Raw genomic sequence first — 6903 nt, forward strand, 5'->3', positions numbered from 1 at the left:
TATGTTCAAGTTCAAGAGATAAATGACATGATTTTCCATAAACCATCTTATAAGGAGACATACCCATAGGATTTTTGTATGCAGTTCTATGGGCCCATAATGCATCATCAAGTTTATTGGACCATTTCTTTCTAGATCTATTGATAGTCTTTTGCAAAATTAATTTGAGATCTCTATTGCTCAACTCTAGACTGTGGATGATAAGCAGATGCGATTCTATGATTGACATCATACTTAGCAAGCATCTTACGAAAAGCACCATGAATAAAATGTGAACCACCATCAGTCATAAGATATCTAGGGACTCCAAACCTCGGAAAAATAACTTCTTTAAGCATTTTGATAGAGGTGTTATGTTCAGCACTACTAGTTGGAATAGCTTCTACCCACTTAGTAACGTAATTAACAACAACTAAAATATGTGTGTAACCATTAGAGGCAGGAAAAGGTCCCATATAATCAAAGCCCCAAACATCAAACGGTTCAATAACAAGAGAATAATTCATAGGCATTTCTTGACGTCTACTAATATTACCAATTCTTTGACATTCATCACAAGATAAGACAAACTTACGAGCATCTTTGAAGAGAGTAGGCCAATAAAAACCAGATTGCAGTACCTTGTGTGCAGTTCTATCTCCAGTGTGGTGTCCTCCATAGGATTCAGAGTGACACTTCCGTAAGATCTGTTCCTGTTCATGCTCGGGCACACAACGTCTAATAACACCATCTACTCCTTCTTTATAAAGGTGTGGGTCATCCCAGAAGTAATGTCTTAAATCATAAAAGAACTTTTTCTTTTCCTGGTATGTGAAACTAGGAGGTATAAATTTAGCAACAATGTAATTAGCATAATTAGCATACCAGGGAGCAGTACGAGAGGCGTTAATGACCGCTAATTGTTCATCAGGAATGCTATCATCAATAGGCAGTGGGTCATCAAGAACATTCTCTAACCTAGATAAGTTGTCTGCAACGGGGTTCTTTGCTCCCTTTCTATCAATAATATGCAAATAAAATTCTTGGAGCAGGAGAACCCATCTAATGAGTCTAGGCTTAGCGTCTTTCTTTTCCATAAGATATTTAATAGCAGCATGATCTGTGTGAATAGTAACTTTGCTATCAACAATATAAGGTCTAAACTTATCACATGCAAACACAACTGCTAAGAATTCTTTTCCAGTAGTAGCATAATTTCTCTGGGCAGTATCAAGAGTCTTACTAGCATACTGGATAACATTCAATTTCTTATCAACTCTTTGCCCTAGAACAGCACCCACAGCATAATCACTAGCATCACACATAATTTCAAAAGGTAAATTCCAATCAGGTGGCTAGACAATAGGTGCAGTGATCAAAGCTTTCTTAAGTATTTCAAATGCTTCTACACAATCATCATCAAAGACAAAAGGAATATATATTTGGAATAAGTTAGTCAGAGGCCTGGAGATTTTAGAAAAGACCTTAATGAACCTCGTATAAAAACCGGCATGACCAAGGAAACTTCTTATACCTTTTATGTCCTTGGGACATGGCATCTTTTCAATAGCATCAACTTTAGCTTTATCAACTTCGATACCTCTCTCCGAGATCTTGTGCCCCAAAACAATGCCTTCATTCACCATAAAGTGGCACTTTTTCCAATTCAAGACGAGACTAGTGTCTTCGCATCTCTGCAAAACTCAATCAAGGTTGCTCAAACAATCATCAAAAGAGGATCCATAAACAGAGAAATCATCCATGAATACCTCACAAATCTTTTTCATAAAAATCAGAGAATATAGCCATCATGCATCTTTGAAAGGTAGCAGGTGCATTACATAAACCAAAAGGCATACGTTTATAAGCAAAAGTACCGGAAGGGAAAGTAAAAGTAGTTTTATATTGATCCCCCGCTGTCACAGGTATTTGGGAGAAGCCAGAATAACCATCTAGAAAGCAGAAATGGGTGTGTTTGGATAGTCTTTCTAGCATTTGATCAATAAAAGGTAAAGGGTAATGATCTTTCTAAGTAGCTTTATTTAATTTATGGAAATCAATTACCATCCTATAACCTGTAATGATTCTTTGTGGGATCAATTCATCTTTATCATTAGGAACAACGGTAATACCTCCCTTTTTAGGAACACAATGGGCAGGGCTTACCGAATCACTGTTAGCAACGGGATAAATTATACCTGCCTCAAGGATCTTTAGTATCTCCTTTCTTACCACTTCTTTCATCTTGGGATTCAGTCGTTGTTGAGGATCTCTAACTGGTTTGGCGTCTTTCTCCACATTTATTTTATGTTGGCATAGAGTGGGACTAATGCCCTTAAGATCATCCAGAGTATATCCAATAGCTGCACGGTGCTTCTTCAGACTTTTCAATAATCTTTCTTCTTCTTGCTCTGAAAGGTTAGCACTAATAATAACAGGATATATTTTCTTTTCATCAAGATAAGCATACTTAATATTATCAGGTAATGGTTTAAGTTCAAACACGGGATCACCCTTGGGTGGAGGGGGATTCCCAAGAATTTCAACGGGAAGGTTATGTTTCAGCATAGGTTCCTGTTTAAGGAACACTTCATCTATTTCCCTTCTTTCCTTCATAAACATTTAGTTTTCATGGTCTAGCAAATATTGTTCTAACGGATCAGTAGGAGGTGTAGCAATGAAAGCAAGACCAATAATCTCATCCTTACTAGGTGATTCTCTATCACGAGGTTGTCTACGGAACTTAGCAAAATTAAAATCATGAGACATACCCTCTAAGCCAATTGTAACAATATCCTTTTCACAATCAATCCTAGCCTTAACCGTGTTCAAGAAGGGTCTACCGAAAATAATGGGACAAAAATCATCTTGTGGGGAACCAAGAACAAGAAAATCAGCAGGGTATTTAACCTTCCCACACAAGACTTCAACATCTCTAACTATCCCAACTGGTTTAATGGTATCCCTATTAGAAAGCTTAATAGTAACATCAATGTCTTCTAATTCAACGGGTGCAATTTCGTGCATAATTTCTTTATATAAATCACAGGGTATTGCACTAGCACTAGCACCCATATCACATAAGCCATGATAACAATGATCTCATATTTTAACAGAAATAACAGGCATGCCTACGACAGGTCTATGTATCTTAGTATCTGGTCTAGCAATATTAGCAGTCTCACCATAGAAATAAATAACATGCCCATCTAAATCATCATCCAAGAGATCTTTAACCATAGCAATACTAGGTTCAACTTTGATTTGCTCAGGAGGTGTATAAGTCCTAGTATTACTCTTACGAACAACAGTTGAAGTTTTAGCATGATCCTTTATCCTAACAGGAAAAGGAGGTTTCTCAACATAAGTAGTAGGAACAATAGGATCACTATAGGTGATAGTCTTTTCTTCAACTGTAATAGGTGCAACTACTTTCACATCAACGGGAGGATTATATTTAAACCATTTCTCTTTAGGGAGATCAACGTGAGTAGCAAAAGATTCACGAAAAGAGGCTACTATCTCAGAGTCAAGTCCATATTTAGCGCTAAATCCACGAAAAGCATCGGTATCCATAAAAGATTTAACACGATCGAACTTAGGTGTCATACCTGACTCCTTACCGTCATCGGAACCCCAATCTTCAGAGTTGCGTTTAATTCTCTCCAATAAGTCCCATTTTAAATCAATAGTCTTCAACATATAAGAACCAACACATGAAGTATCAAGCCAGTTGCGATCATTGAGAGAAAGCCGAGCATAAATTTTTTGAATAATCATTTCTCGGTAGAGCTCATGATTGGGGCATGAATATAACATTGACTTAAGCCCCCCCCCCCCGCAAGCTTGAGCAATTATTTCTCCTTTGCGTGGCTAGAAATTATATATGTAATTACGATCATGATGAACAAGATGCATAGGATAAAACTTCTGGTGAAATTCCAACTTGAATCGTTCATAATTCCAAGATCTCGTATCATCACATAGCCTATACCATGTCAATGCATCTCCCTTCAAAGATAAAGGGAAGACCTTCCTTTTGACAACATCATCGGGAATACCTGCAAGCTTAAATAATCCACAAACTTCATCCACAAAGATAAGGTGTAAATCGGTATGCAATGTTCCATCTCCTGTAAATGGATTAGCTAGCAGTTTCTCTATCATACCCGAAGGAATCTCAAAGTAAATATTTTCAAAAAGTTTAGTAGGTTGAGGAGCACCTCTTTGTTCTTCTGGTCGGGGTGAAGATACCCCGAACAAGGCCCTCAAAGGATTAGTTTCGATAGTGACAAGTAACAGAAAATTTCAGCACACTATATAAATGTTTCCTTACCAAGTTCCACTCACCAAAAGCGCTACACTCCCCGGCAACGACGCCAGAAAAGAGTCTTGATGACCCACAAGTGTAGGGGATCTATCGTAGTCGTTTCGATAAGTAAGAGTGTCAAACCCAACAAGGAATAGAAGGAAATGATAAGCGGTTTTCAGTAAGGTTTTCTCTGCAAGCACTGAAATTGTAGGTAATAGATAGTTTTGTGATAAGATAAATTGTAACGAGGAACAAGTAATGAAAGTAAATAAAGTGCAGTAAGGTGGCCCAATCCTTTATGTAGCAAAGGGTAAGCCTGGAAAATTTCTTATAATGAGGAAGGAGCTCCCGAGGACACATGGGAATTATCGTCAAGCTAGTTTTCATCATGTTCATATGATTCGCGTTTGGTACTTTGATAATTTGATATGTGGGTGGACCGGTGCTTGGATACTGCCCTTACTTGGACAAGCATCCCACTTATGATTAACCCCTATTGCAAGCGTCCGCAACTACAAAAGAAGTATTAAGGTAAACCTAACCACAACATTAAACATATGGATCCAAATCAGCCCCTAACGAAGCAACGCATAAACTAGGGTTTAAGCTTCTGTCACTCTAGCAACCCATCATCTACTTATTACTTCCCAATGCCTTCCTCTAGGCCCAAATAATGGTGAATTGTCATGTAGTCAACGTTCACATAACACCACTAGAGTAAAAGACAACATACATCTCATCAAAATATCGAACGAATACCAAATTCACATGAGTACTAATAGCAAGACTTCACCCATGTCCTCAGGAACAAACGTAACTACTCACAAAGCATATTCATGTTCATAATAAGAGCAGTAATAATATGCATTAAGGATCTGAACATAAGATCTTCCACCAAGTAAACCAATTAGCATCAACTACAAGGAGTAATCAACACTACTAGCAACCCACATGTACCAATTTGTGGTTTTGATACAAGATTGGATACAAGAGATGAACTAGGGTTTTGAGAGGAGATGGTGTTGGTGAATATGTTGTTGGAGATTGACCCCCTCCCGATGAGAGGATCGTTGGTGATGATGATGGTGATGATTTCCCCATCCCGGAGGGAAGTGTCCCCGGCAGAATAGCTCTGCCGGAGCTCTAGATTGGTTCCGCCAAGGTTCCGCCTCCTGGCGGTGGAGTTTCGTCCCGTAAAGCTTGCCCACGATTCTTTCCAAGGAAAAAGCCCTCATATAGCAGAAGATGGACACTGGGGGGCCACCAGGGGACCCAGGAGATTGGGGGCGCGCCCAGTAGGGGTGGGCGTGCCCCCACCCTCCTGGCCAGGGTGTGGGCCCGCTGATGTATTTTTTCCGCTCAATAATTCTTATTAATTCCAAAAACATGTTTCGTGGAGTTTCAGGATTTTTGGAGCAGTGCAGAATAGGTTTCCAACGTTTGCTCCTTTTCCAGCCAGAATTCCAGCTGCCGGCATTCCCCCTTTTCATGGTAAACTTTGTAAAATAAGGGAGAATAGCCATAAGTATTGAGATAAAATGTTTAATAACAACCCATAATGCAATAAATATTGATATAAAAGCATGATGCAAAATGGACATATCAGACCCGGACAGGTCAAAGATCATGTTTGGAAAGGGCACATATGCACATGGTGGTCAGTCTTGAGCAAATAGGCACACGAAATAAGGTTAAGTTGAGCAAGCCCCTAACGGTGCAAATTCCCGCCAGTACCCTCGATATGGTACCTAGTGTGGCTAGAAGTCATAGATCAGAGGTCACACATGGAATTTACCCAGGTCTGCTCCTCCATCGTAGAGTAATACTCTATGTCCTGCTTGATGTTGTTTATTTATGGTGGAATACCTCATGCAAGGGTTTTCAATGGGCAAAATGAGGTGCTAGCTGATACGTATCCAGCGTATCTATAATTTTTGATTGTTCCATGCTATTATATTACCTCTTTTGAATGATTATGGGCTTTATTATACACTTTTATATTACTTTTGGGACTAACATATTAACCGGAGGCCCAGCCCATATTGCTGTTTTATTGCCTTTTTCAGTATTTCAAAGAAAAGGAATATCAAATGGAGTCCAAACAGAATGAAACCTTCGGCATCGTGATTTTTGGAAGATTATCATCCTGGAGGCTTGGAGATGAAGTCAGAAGATCCTCGAGGATCCAAAGAGATAGGGGGTACCCCCTATTGGGCGCGCCCCCCTGTCTCGTGGACCCCTCAAGCAGCTCCCGACTGACTTCTTTCGCCTATATATTCTCCCGTACCCTAAAAACATCGAATATCAAGATAGATCAGGAGTTCCGCCGCCACAAGCCTCTATAGCCAACAAAAACCTTTCGGGAGCCCTTCCCGGCATCCTACCGGAGGGGGGATCCATCACCGGTAGCCATCTTCATCATCCCGGCGCTATCCATGACGAGGAGGGAGTAGTTCACCCTCGAGGCTAAGGGTATGTACCAGTAGCTATGTGTTTGATCTCTCTCTCTCTCTCTCTCTCTCTCTCTCGTGTTCTCTCTCGTGTTCCCTCTATGGCACGATCTTGATGTATCCCGAGCTTTGCTATTGTAGTTGGATCTTATGATGTTTCTC

The sequence above is a fragment of the Triticum dicoccoides genome, chromosome 5B (genome assembly GCF_002162155.2).
Source record: "Triticum dicoccoides isolate Atlit2015 ecotype Zavitan chromosome 5B, WEW_v2.0, whole genome shotgun sequence".
Lineage (NCBI taxonomy): Eukaryota > Viridiplantae > Streptophyta > Magnoliopsida > Poales > Poaceae > Triticum > Triticum dicoccoides.